Consider the following 13490-nt stretch of genomic DNA (forward strand, 5'->3'; position numbering starts at 1 on the left):
TTTGTAAAGTTCAATTCATTATATTTGAGTCAGATTTTTAAAAAATTCCCTAATTGTAGTATTATAGTTAGTAGTTGAACAAAGATTGGACAAATTGGAGTAATTATTAATCTATTACAATTAGTCGTGTAATTATTATAATTAACCATATATCTTTTCAATGAAATAAAGCTTTTCCTCTAAATCACTCAAATGAAAGCCACTTAGAGCGCAATATTTCTAATTCTGAAGTGCAAGCTACATATCGCGAAATATTGGAACATCTCGTTCATGTACCAATACGAAGGGACAGGTGGCAACCTTATCCTCAACATCCATTTATGACTCATCTATGCAACCAATAGCTAGTCAACAGGTTTCTCCAATATTCTTACAACTACAGTTACTGGCGGGCCCCCCATTCTTTTATTTATATCCCTATTTTGTCCTCTATAATTTATTCTTTGTAACACTATTTCGTTTTGTAGAAAAAAAACGACTAGTGAGGCACGTGGGTGTGGGTTGAGCCTGGCCTCTTGCATTTTGGCACCCCAAAACCGGGTGCGGCCCAATGGGTGTCCACGTGACACCTGGATTTTTCAGGAGCCTCAATCATAGCGATGGCAATAGGGCGGGGTGAGGGTGCCCCAGGGCGGGTGAGGGACGGGGAACACTTACTTCACCTCGCCCCGTTTGGCCAAAACCCCACTCTGGGCGGGGCGGGGAGTGGATGGGACAACTTTTTGCCTCGTTTATTATTATTTTTTATTTTTTTTACATTTTCAAAATTTCGAATTATTTTATTATTAGAGAATAAAATATAAATTTAAAATGAGCTTTTAACGAATGAATTATCTAGAAATAAAATTATTTTTAATTTTTAATTTTTTACTTTTTTTCCACAAGGTGGGTTCGGGGCGGGGCAACTCAATCTGTCTATGTCGTTTGATCCATCTGACTAGGAAAGAAATTATTTGTGTATTGCACACTAGGCTTTATTTATGTTATAAATTATTTAGTTGTTGACAACAACTTTTTAACTTTAGATATAGCGATTATCTCATAATATATGATGCTATCAAAAATCATATGACAAGTTGTTCTCAGAGTCCATTCAATGATTAAGTCAGAAAGTCGTTCAAAAAATATGTGCATGAGACTATAAGGTGAACAATAATGGAGACGCTCTTCATAATGAATTAAGCTAAGTATATATACTGAGCATAAGAGTATAATTCTATTGAAAGACCCTTGAGATAACAAGTAAATTAGATAGAATTGATTTCCAATTGGTCTTAGAATCTTAGTTGGTGATGTGATCTTGGTTAGACCAAAGCCGATCAAAAATTTCATGTTCGAAGCCGAGAAGGATGGGGCACAATCGAGTCCAATTGGCGTTGATTTAAGGTATATGATTGCTAGTGGGAGCTGTGGAGTTCACGGGGTTGAAAACAACATGCCAAGGAGCAAGGTTGGTGTTGGAGACGAAGGTTGGAATGGATTGGAGACACTTGATTCAAACTGTCAAACTTGGAGCCAAAATCGGCAACTATGCAACCGCATAGTGGTTCTTGGCTTGCGGTCGCATGGGAGGCAGCAGGACACTGAAGGCCGGATTTCATGTGGTCTATGCAACTGCATGAGAATAGCCTATGCGGTCGCATAGGCCAAAACTTGAGTCAGATTTTTGAATTTTCGCAAGTTTCTTTTTTCTTCTAGAATTCTAATCTTTCCTTATTTCTTTCAATATTTGGATGTGTTTGCCAAGTTTAGTTAGGGTTTTTATGGTTTCATATAAATAGGGACTTATTTTGCATTGTAAACTTTAGACTTTGATATTTTGATAAATTAATTCGAGAGGCTTTTGCTTCCAATCCTTATTCTTTTGTGGACAAATCTGAACTTATCAAGATTCAACATCTTGTGGTGTTCAACAACTTGGGTAGGATTCAATTAATTGTGTAATCAAAAGGTCCTTCGTTCTTTGTTATCTTGGAGCTGTTTGATTTATTAATTGGTTGTTTGGTACGCAATTTGTGATTTGAATCCTAAACTTTGATTTTTGGCTTTCTTGGAGTTTGCGTCATTCTTTTGTGGGTTTAATAGCGATCTAGCTATCCGAGTTCACATCAGATGGTGTAAGAGCTTAGGCATTAGAATAAAAGTTATATCCCTTTGTTTTTTTCTTCTTATTTTGGAGCCTTTGTTTTGTTCTTCGTGTTTCCCATTAATTTTGAGTCCTAGATCTAAACGTTTTAATAGTTTAATTGTTTTGTGTTTTTGTCAAAAAAAAAAAATAATAAAATAAAATTTGTCCCTCCAAAAAAAATTATTTAATTTCTTAATCCTTCAACTTCCTAATCTTGAGTCCTGCACAATTCAATTGTTATCCCACAAGTTTACTCTAAGTAACTGAGTAGTGAGTTCAATTGAGGGTAAAAGCCTAATATTGAGTGATTCTCGAGCGGAATTTTGGTGAGGTAGAAAATTTGTAAGCAATGTCTAACAAGGAAGGATCAAATTCTAGCCAAAACGGTAATCAAATCAACATGCAAGATGACTTAATACAGTGGTTTGAGCAGATGATGATAAATATGGAAAATCGATTGGAAAGTAGGTTGGACAGGCTTGACGCGATGGTTACAACTCTTATTCGGGGTCAACGGGTGAATGTCCCTCAAGCTAGGAGGTCGGGTAGGCGGGAGCCTAGGATGGAACGGGAAGCATATGATATTGGCAGTGAGCTGGATGAGAATGAATATGGAGGAGAATTTGATGATGAGGCTGAAATGGGTAGAATGAGGCGTAGAGGGTGTGGTTTGAATGAAGGGGTAGGAATAACCATGGAGATGATGTGGATGGCAATTGGGGTAACATAAAGATGACGATTCCATAATTCAGGGGTATGAGTGATCTGAAGACTTACCTAGAATGGAAGAAGAAGGTGGAGTTGATCTTTGATTGCCATAACTATTCAGAGGAGAAAAAAGTGAAGCTTGCAATCTTGGAGTTCATTGATTACGCCATCACTTGGTGGGATCAGGTGGTCACTTCATGGCGAAGGAATAAGGAGAGGCCGATAAGCACGTGGGATGATTTGAAGGCAGTTATGAGGAAGAGATTTATACCGAGTCACTATTATAGGGAGCTTCGTCATAAGTTGCAGGGGTTGAATCAAGGGTCAAGGAGTGTGGAGGATTACCACAAGGAGATAGAAATTTTGATGATTCAGGCTAATGTGGAGGAGGACCGGGAAGCCACCATGGCAAGGTTTTTGAATGGGTTGAATAGGGACATCGCCAATGTTGTTGAATTGCAGCATATGTGGAATTGGAGGATATGTTTCATGTGACAATGAAGGTTGAGAGGCAGTTGAAGAGAAAAGGAGGAGCTAGGGATCAACAGGGGCCTAATTCATCTTAGAGGTCTAGGTGGACTGAAGAGAAAGTTGATAGGGGTGTTGTCAACAATAAAATTGAGCCACGTAGGGAAAAGGATGACAATGCTAGCAAGGTTGGACCCAAGGCGGAACCACAGCACTCTAGGAGTCAAGACATCAAGTGCTTCAAGTACTTAGGGACAGGACACATTGCTTCTCAGTGTCCAAACAAACGGGCCATGATTTTGAAGGACAGTGAGAAAGTGGTGAGTGACAGTAATGAAGATGGAATGCCCAAGTTAGAAGATGTTAGTGATGGTGACGGGGTGGAGTATTCAGTTGAAGGGGACGTATTAGTGGTGATGCGTGCACTCAGTTCGCAAATCAAGGTAGATGAAGAGGAGCAACAACGGGAGAATATTTTCCACACACAATGCCATGTGGAAAATAAGGTATGTAATTTAATAATTGACGGAGGTTGTTGCACAAATCTAGCTAGTACCAATTTAATTGAGAAGTTAGGCATAAAAACAATTAAACACCCAAAACCATATAGATTACAGTGTTTGGATGATCATGGAGAGGTTAAGGTGAATAAGAGGGTGTTATTGAATTTGTCAATTGGGAGGTATAAGGATGAAATGTTGTGCCTATGGATACGAGGCATCTATTATTAGGTAGGCCTTGGCAATACGATAGGAAAGTGAAGCATGATGGATTTAGAAATAGGTATAGTTTTGACATGGACGGGAAAACTATTACACTTGTACCTTTGACACCACAACAAGTGTATGATGTTCAGTTGAGGTTGAAGGGAGAAGAGAGAAAAAATGAAAGAAAAATGAAAGGAGAGCATATTTGTAAAGAAGAGTGAGTTAGGTGGTGGAAGTGTGTTGGTGAAGGCTAACATGTCCCTCCCCAGTTTGCATAATTCTTTGTTGCAGAACTATGAATATTTGCTGCATGAGGACTTTATGAAGAAGAAACCACCCTTTGAATATCCAGTTGAGGTGGAGCAATTAGAGTAGTTATGGAGAGTCGAAGGAGAAATATTCAATCATGGCATGGTGGAATATCAAAATCACAATCAGAAGCTAAGTTATGGCCAAGCAGATGGAAGGTGCCAGGTCTTTGAACCAAGTGCGAATTTGAGGACGAATCTTCTTGAAAATGGAGGATCTGATGTGATCTTGGTTTGACCAAACCCGATCAAAAATTCCATGTTCGAAGCCGAGAAGAAGGGGGCGCAATTGTGTCCAATTGACATTGATTTAAGGTATATGATTGCTAGTGGGAGCTATGAAGTTCACGGGGTTGAAGACAACATGTCAAGGAACAATGTTGGTGTTGGAGATGAAGGCCGGAATGGATTGGAGACACTTGATTCAAATGGCTGAACGTGGAGCCAAAATCAGCCACTATGCGACCGCATAGTGGTTCCTGGCTTGCGGTCGCATGGGAGGCAACAGGACGCTGAAGGCCAAATTTTATGTGGTCTATGCGACCGCATGAGAATATGCCAAAACTGGAGCCGAATTTTTGAATTTTCGCAAGTTTCCTTTTTCTTATAGAATTCTAATCTTTCCTTATTTCTTTTAATATTTGGACGTGTTTGCTAAGTTTAGTTAGGGTTTTTATGGTTTTATATAAATAGAGACTTATTTTGCATTGTAAACTTTAGACTTTGATATTTTGAGAAATTAGTTCAAGAGGCTTTTGCTTCCAATCCTTGTTATTGTGTGGACAAATCTGAACTTATCAAGATTCAACATTTTGTGGCGTTCAACAACTCAGGTAAGATTTAATTAATTGTCTAATCAAAAGGTCCTTCGTATCTTTGTTATCTTGGGGTTGTTTGATTCATTAATTGGTTGTTTGGTCCACAAATTTGTGAATTGAGTCCTGAACTTTGATTTTTAACTTTCTTGGGGTTTGCGTCATTCTTTTATGAGTTTAATAGCGATCTACCTATCCGAGTTCACATAAGTTAGGATCAAAATGTAAGAGATGTGATGGAGTACGGCTCCTCGCTGAGATGGAACAGTGAATTCGTGGAGAAATCCGTGTAAGATCGAGGTCATGGAGGTGAAATGGGGCTACACATGAATAGATGGTGAAATCGGGTCCTTGAGCCAAGGACAAGACACCACACCTAAGGATCTAGATAGGATGTGCATTAGGCTGACAATGTTAAGAATTATAGACCTTAATTTTATTTCATTGAAAGAAATCAATTTGAACAAAGAAAAATAAACAGTCAAGAAGACATAAAATTTATGGAGGATTGTTTCAATGTGAGATTACATTCTCTTTCGTCGTTACAATAATTCACTACAATGAAAAAATACTTACAAGAGAAAATCGCATATATATCTTCTCCAACATCGCTTTCTCTCCTTTTATATTGTTAATAATAAAATTTAAGGACGGTTCCCAAGTCATAAGATAAATTAGAGTAAAATTTAATTTTACAAAGACTCCAATCCTTAATAGAATTTTATAAAAATACTAGTCTGCGTCTCGTGCGTTGCAAGAGTTTGTATTTATTATGTTATTATTAGTGTGGAATGTGTAGAATTTAAAAAAGTATCTATGGAGTTTAATTGATTTTTTTGAACCCCTGGGTCTATTTTTTATGACTCTGTTACTTGATTACAGGAATTCATTGAAATTATAAGAGATATTTTGAGTCTTTTTTATTGAAATATTGGGTGGATACTTTGGATTCTTGTAATCACATTATGTTTGAAGAATCCCATGATTTTTGGGTGATGAATGTGGGTGGTCAGAAATTGGGTTATTCGGAGATTTTCTACGATGAAAAAAAAATGCTAGAGCGTTATATTGTTTTTCCAAAAATCGAAAAAATCGAGATAGTAACTAAAATCGAGACTCCTAATCTTAAATATTATTCACCAACAAACGGAATTCAAATCCGATTTAAATTCGTCGAGATATAACCAAAACTTACTAAAAAAAAGAAACAACACATAAAGGAATTTGTCTAAAATCGGCCCCACTTTAGTAGCTTCGTTGTTGATCTTTGTTTATTGACACGTTTCTAATTAAATTTGACTAAAATTTCATAAAAAAAAGGAAACAACCTCAACATTTCTTCACAACCCAAGAAATTGGAGTTGACAAAGGAGAGAGAAGGAAAAAAAATCTCTCCGTAGCTTATACATTTCCCACATCAATATTATGCTCATAATCACTTTTTTTCGTCATAAGCCATAGATTTTCACCTTTATTTTTATTTATTTATTTATTTTTGGAACTCATTCTTCATGTGCCAAAGTATGTTACTATAACTTCCCACAAAATAAAAAAATAAAAAAAAAATCATCTTTTCAGAAAGCTGAGGGTATGGAAGATCCCAGAGTTTGTGATGGTTCAAATATGAATAATGTTCTGTTCAAAAGTGAATGGCTTCTTGGCTCTTTGAAGCTCTTGATTCTCTCTGGATTACCAATTCTTTCTCTTCTTTTCATGGTAATAATTTTTTCCCTTTAATGATATAGAATTTAGTACTTTGTCTGAAAGGGTCCAATATTTTTGTTGTGGGTTTTGTGTAAATTCTTTGTAAAGACTTCAATTTTTACTCTGTTAATCTTTGAGAGCGTTTTGTTAATAATTTGCAGTCACTATGTTATTTAAGCAGCTTTGATATACCTTTGGGGAATTAGAGATTCACATTATTATAATGTAAATTCTAAATTATTGGACTGTATTATGGAAGAAAACAAAGTTAAATTTTTGTAAATTTTCGTGCAGTGGATTTTAAAGTGTTGGATAGTGTTAAGGAAGAAACTGAAGTTAAGATTTTGTAGATTTTTGCGCGGTGGATTGTTCAGTATTGTACAGAATTAAGAATGAAAGAAGAGCTAATTTCAATATATTGTGATTTTCAGCCCTCAAGAAAGGGTCAATTCTCTTTAAGGTAATTGGCGCAAAACATCCCTACCTTTCAGCTTCATTGTGGAAAACGTCCCCACCTTTCATTTTTTGGCATTTTTGCTCTCATTTCAACCTTCATTGCAACGAACGTCCTTCCGTCCAACATCCGTCATTTCCTCCGTTAATTAAGAAAAAGATGTCAATTTCTTTATAGTCGATAGGGGTAAAACCGTAATTAAGAAAAAGATGACTTCAACCTTGGTTATTTTGAGCAGTAACAAAATTCTTCAGTTTACTGGATGAGTTTCATGAAGCTTCTAGTTGCCATTTCATAGAAAAACTTCCAAAAAAGAAACCCACAGATGAATTGTTTGTTGGGATTTAGACCAAAAAGATTGGAAACCCTGTAAGTATACAAAGTAACATAATAAGGTCGAAGAAAATCTAAAAAAGAAAAAGGGATGATTAAAAACCCGTGGAAGACGTCCAACAATATCAATGCCGTATTTTCATATAAACAAGATCCCATCCATTCCCAAAGTGCTTTGCTTTATTTTGTATAAACAACAGTTGTTTATTTACACATCATTTTACCAAAAAAAAAAATAAAATCTTGAGAGCACTTTCCAATCTCTTGATGAGCTTGAGTCCACGAACTCAACTACCGGTTCTAAATGTTGAACGTGAATATCATTTGCAGGAAAGGTAATTGGGCTTCCTTTTTCAGGCTCTTTTGAGTTTTGTTGAGCTCAAATATCACTTTTTTGAATTTTAGAACGCACAAGAAATTATAATTTTATTGATGAAATAAATTTTATACAGTTTTGCACACACATCAAAAATCTTAACCAAACACACTAGAGCATCTCACCAATTATTTTGCCAGATTATTTCCTCTCACCAAGCACTGTCTCTCTTCTTTCACACTTACATACAAAATATAGCAACACACATATATATAGACATCCAAGGTCAGTGGCTTCATCTTCTAGCAAATTCTAGCATGTCAGTGAAGTGGCCGTCTTCAATCTTCTAGAGAATCCACGACGGTGAAGATAAATTATTCAGCATGCTTCTGGATTCATCTTCAATTCCAGATTTTTTTTGTTATGCTAATGAACTCCAATTTCCAGCAGCTTCCAAATTATTTTCAAAAGACGGTGCTGGATTCTTCAGGCTCTAGTAAACATCTTGTTGAAGCTACTGACCAAGAAATAGCACCATACAAGAATGGAGAAACAATTGTAGAAATGGAAGACAAATGGAAAGTTTTCAAGAAGCAAAAGGAAGTGGAATGAGAACCATCTCGTGCTGTTTAAAGAAGATGATGAAAATGAAAGGTTCCATGGTGAGGACGGTTTTACCCTTGTTGATTGGAAAGAAAATGGCATCTTTTTCTTAATTAACGGAAGAAATGACGGATGTTGGAGGGAAGGACGTTTCTCGCAATGAAAGGTTGAAATGAGGGCAAAAATGCCAAAAAATGAAAGGTGGGGACGTTTTTCACAATTAAGCTGAAAGGTAGGGACGTTTTGCGCCAATTACCCATTCTCTTTATGATAATATGGGAATCTGGGCAATTAATGTTAGTTGAAGAATCTGATAACATTTTGTCTGGTTTCTTTGTTTTAGGATCTACATCCATGGTAAACTTCAAAAATCCAGAGAGTTCATTTTTCACACAGATTGATAAAAAGGCAGATGGCAATGATGATTAGATGGTTGCTTTCAACAGTCGTAGAAGAAAAGGCGGCTCACGCCTAGGGATGGCATTGGGTCGAATCGAGCCGGCTCAGCCCTTTAATTCACGAGCTCGACTCGGGCTCGTGAAAGATGAGCTGAGCTTGAGCTCGGCGTGTTCCTCGGGCTCGGCCCACGAGCTCGTGAGCTCACGAGCCACTAGCTCGTGGGCCTAGTGGAGCTCACGAGCCACTTGCGAGCTCGTGATTTTTTTGATTTTTTAAATTTAAATTTTTTTTTTTTTTGTTGTTGTAAACTTGCACATTTTTGACCTTTTTTTTTTCATATTTTTTGACGAGCTTGTGGGCTCGTCAACACTCGTGGGCTCGATGAGCTCGTGAGATTGAGCCCCCTGTTTGGCTAAATGACGAGCCCCAGCCGCTTACGAGTCGGGTTTTGACGAGCTGACGAGCCGCTCGACCCGTTTGACATCCCACTAACGCTCGATCAGGTTCAGCTTCTTGAGAAAAGTTTTGAGGTGAAAAATAAGCTCGAACCAAAGAGAAAGCTCCAGCTTGCTAAAGGACTTGGACTGTAACCTAGGCAAGTTGCAATTTGGTTCCAAAACCGTCGAGCCCGGTACAAAACAAAGAACTTGGAGAAAGAGTGTGATTCTTTAAAAGAAAGCTGTGATTCTTTAAAAGAAAGGCAGATTATAGCCAATTCAAAGAGAATGAGAAACTGAAAAATGAGGTACACTTTATTGCTTGGTTAAAAAAATTCAATTTACACTTTAGTTGTCACTAATTATTTTGTTTGTGAATAGGTCCGAATGCTCACGGAGAAGTTGCTTTCGAGGGATAAAGTTAAGCGAAAACTTGAATCTTTTCATTTGCAAATAATTCTTGATACGAAAACACAGAACCTTGGGGAATTTTTTTATTTAGATTTTTTTTCTTGTTTGGCTATAATGAAAAATTGTAAATCTGTGTAAAATCTTAAAAGATGAGATCAATTTAGAAGCACTTTTATTTTGCTATGTTTTAATTTTTGACAAATTAAATGGCTTCATGCTCTTGGGCCTCCACATTCTTGTACATAATATTCTTTAATTAGGAATTGGGCATATCTGAAATACTAGAAGCCAAGAGGAGGCAGTGGCAGTCAACTTGAGTTGGGAATAGAAACAGCCGGACAGAGGAGAGGGGAGGACTGGCAATGGTGAGGGAAGGCTAGTGGATGGGGAATGACGATGAAATGGGAGTGCGCCGAGAAATTGGAGTTGAAAAAAAAAAAAAATTGGAAAAAAAAAAAAATTCTCGCTGTGCAATATTATAGCAAGCATGGAATGATAGTTACAAACTAAATGATTAACAAAAAAAAAAAAAAAAAAAAAAAATTGCAAAAAAAAAAAAAAAAAAAAAAATCAGGCAAAAAAAATAAAATTACAGTAACCTTTTATTTTGGCCAATAATTTTGTTCTATTTTTGTCTGAATTTTTTTTTTGTTCTCTAATTTGTTAAATTATTTAGTTCGTAAAAATCATTTTACACCAATATGGATAAAAAAAATAAATGATTTAACAAATTAAAGAATAAAAAAAATTGTAGGTGAAAAAAAAAGTTATTGTAAAGTTTTTTAATTAAATTGAAATAATTAAAATTAAAAATAAATATTATTTATTAAAAATAAAAAATGACGTTTTATCATAAAACGAAATGAATTAAAAAGAATTTTAAATCGAAAAAAAATTATTTATGATATGATGAAAAAAGAAATTTTAAAACAATTTTAAAAAAATATAATAAAAACAAAATAGAACAAAGTTATGAAATTTATATAAAGAATATATAAATATTATTTAGTTAAAATTGAAAAATTAAGCTTTATGAGAAAAGAATTAAAAAGAATTTTAAATTGAAATTTTTTTATTTATAAGATAAACAGAACAAATAAAAAAAGAAAAAAAAAGGAAAAAAAAATTCTCTCCATGCACGGAGAATAGTGGCACTCCGTGCACGGTCCGTAATCTCTTTGTGCATGGAGAGAAATCTTTCTGTGCACAGACCGTAATCTCTCCGTGCACGGAGAATGAGTTTTTCTTTTTTCTTTTTTGGCCGATTTCAAGCAATATTTTATTTTGTATTTTCTTGAATTGTGTTAATTCTAACTTCATTTATTTTGCATGAATGATGATTAAAATCAATTGTTAAAAGTAATATTCTTAAATAGTTTGGCAGACTCTTGTTGTGCCGCGTTTAGAACCAATTGAGAATAAAAACCCCTTCCAACTGTACTAAAAAATCTAACCCATTTTCAAAAAATTATTAAATTGTGTACTAAACAAGGTGCAAAATCTCGTAATTGACAAGAGTAGCATCTCACTCATTTTTGTTTTTTTGATCCTTCCTCAACTTTATCTAGCGAGATCCGGTCGAGAAAAGCTGGTTTTTTAGATAAACTTAACCAGACATGCTCTAAATTGGGGAAGTTCTCAACAAACATTGCGAATATATTTTCTCCTCTTAATATGGAAACTTTTCATATAAAAATGTGCATTGATTAATGATTAAGCAATTAAACAAGAACTTTGCTATTTATAAACTGATTTTTTACATTTTGTTTGATACTTGCGTTGTTGTCAAGTGTTAATTGAATGAAAAAACTGTTTGAAATTTAAATTGTCCAATAGAATAATGACACGTAACAAAGTGTAAACTAAAGTGTACACCATAGTGTACATGTAGCAGTGTTCATTAAACAAGTGATGTTGATAAATAAAGAAGATTCTCAGCATTCTAGACAAGCAGTTTTCTTGGAAAGTTGGCTTTTAAAGTAAGCCTCTATTTGGTGTGATTAGAATTTTGATATAAATTTAAGTTATAAACAATTACATATATTGCATCCAAGATGGGTTCTATTTTTTCATAAGGAGATCATCTCTTGGGAAGGTTATGCATCTTATACTATTTGCAGTTCCCTTGGGATCTTTTCCCCTCTCAAGTCAGACTTAGTGATACAACTTTGCAAATTTCAGTGATCAAGTCATATCCTGCAATCTTTTGAGTATAACAACGCCAAAAGTGGACTGGCATGCCTGAAAGGAAAAGGTTTCCAATTGTGAATACATAAAAGCGACCTCAAGCCATTCATAAAAAATACAAGTTTTAGGAAGGATAGTTTACGTATAACACAAGCTATTGGTTAGCATTTGTAAAGCATCTGCATTAAATCTGTTCTCATCATATAGCACATGGTAGCGCGTTGGACGGCTAGTTCCCTGATTGGAAATGCAAAAATCGATTAGAATTATAAAGCAAAATATCCTACGTATCTAAACAATACTCAATGGAAATCAAATTTACTTGAATCCCGGCATGACTACAAAGGAAGAAGTCAAATTCGTTGGGGGTGGCATATCATAGTGTCAGAAACGGTACCTGATCATACAAGCATAGAACGTGGTTAAACAGGGAACTGCTTGCATGAAAATATACGAAGGCCCTATACATAAAAAGGGTAAAATATATGCGAAACGTGGCAAAATGTTCACTCCGTGCACGGAGCGCTACTCCATAGGCTTTGTGCACAGAGTGTGTTTCTTCCGTGCACGGAGTGAACAGGAGGTGGAGACTAATTTTTTATTTTTATTTTTTTAAATTTTTAGTAAAATAAATCTAAAATATTAAATGATTTATATTAAAAAATGAATTTTTTTGTCAAAAATCTAGGTAGGAAAAGTGCGTGTGCCTTTTTTTTATTTTTTTATTACATAGTTGTAAGTTAAAAAGACTTCATTCTATATTTACCTCTTCCATATTTTTTGTTTCCTTTTATTTTTGCTTGTAATTTTTATTTGTTTAATTTGTTAAATAATTCAGTTTTTTCTTTATCAGTTGGATTGTATGAGGTGAACTAGTGTGTGAAAATGGAAAAATGTTCTAGTGGAGGTGATGGTTGCAGTAAAATGACGTGTTAAAATAGAAAAATGATTGAAGACAAACGACGTCGTTTTTGTTTCCATAACAAAAAAAAATTGCTATAGTAAGATAAAATGGAACAATTCACTGTTGATGATGCGAATCTCGTAGCAACGTTGACTATGAAACCCACAACGAGATTGACGAACCCAAGAACGTCAAATTAATCAAAGAGTTTAGGATTAATCCAAAAGAAAGTCGAACAAAAAACCCAACAAGAACGACGCTTGAAAGACCCTTTGATCACGCAATCCAAAAATTAAATCCGGTTGTTTGAACGCCACAAGTTAACACTTGATAAGTTTGAAATTGTTCAATGAAAAACGATGAAGAGAAGACAATACGCCTCACTTTAATTCAAAATTAATAATGTCAAAAGTTTTTAACAATTGAATGGAAACTCCTATTAATACTAAACCTAAAAACTAGGTAAAAATTGTGCAAAAGTCGATCATAATCCCTAAAATATGGAAAAGAATCAAAAACTAACAAAATATGAAAAATTGCCAAAATTAGGAAATTCACCAAAAAAATGGTCTATACAATTGCATAGTGTATTTCTATGCGGTCGCATG

The 13490-nt window shown here is 35.1% G+C and overlaps 1 long non-coding RNA gene across 1 annotated transcript; it reads right to left on the reverse strand.

Annotated features, from left to right (window-relative positions):
* Positions 1–11649: 11649 nt before the first annotated feature.
* LOC111395391 lies at positions 11650–12504 on the reverse strand. The gene is made up of 2 exons (XR_002702794.1): positions 12121–12504; positions 11650–12032 (listed from the first exon to the last, which is right to left on the reverse strand). It is a non-coding gene; the product is annotated as an uncharacterized LOC111395391 (long non-coding RNA).
* Positions 12505–13490: the final 986 nt, after the last annotated feature.

Source organism: Olea europaea, chromosome 6, assembly GCF_002742605.1.
Source record: "Olea europaea var. sylvestris chromosome 6, O_europaea_v1, whole genome shotgun sequence".
Classification (NCBI taxonomy): Eukaryota; Viridiplantae; Streptophyta; class Magnoliopsida; order Lamiales; family Oleaceae; genus Olea; species Olea europaea.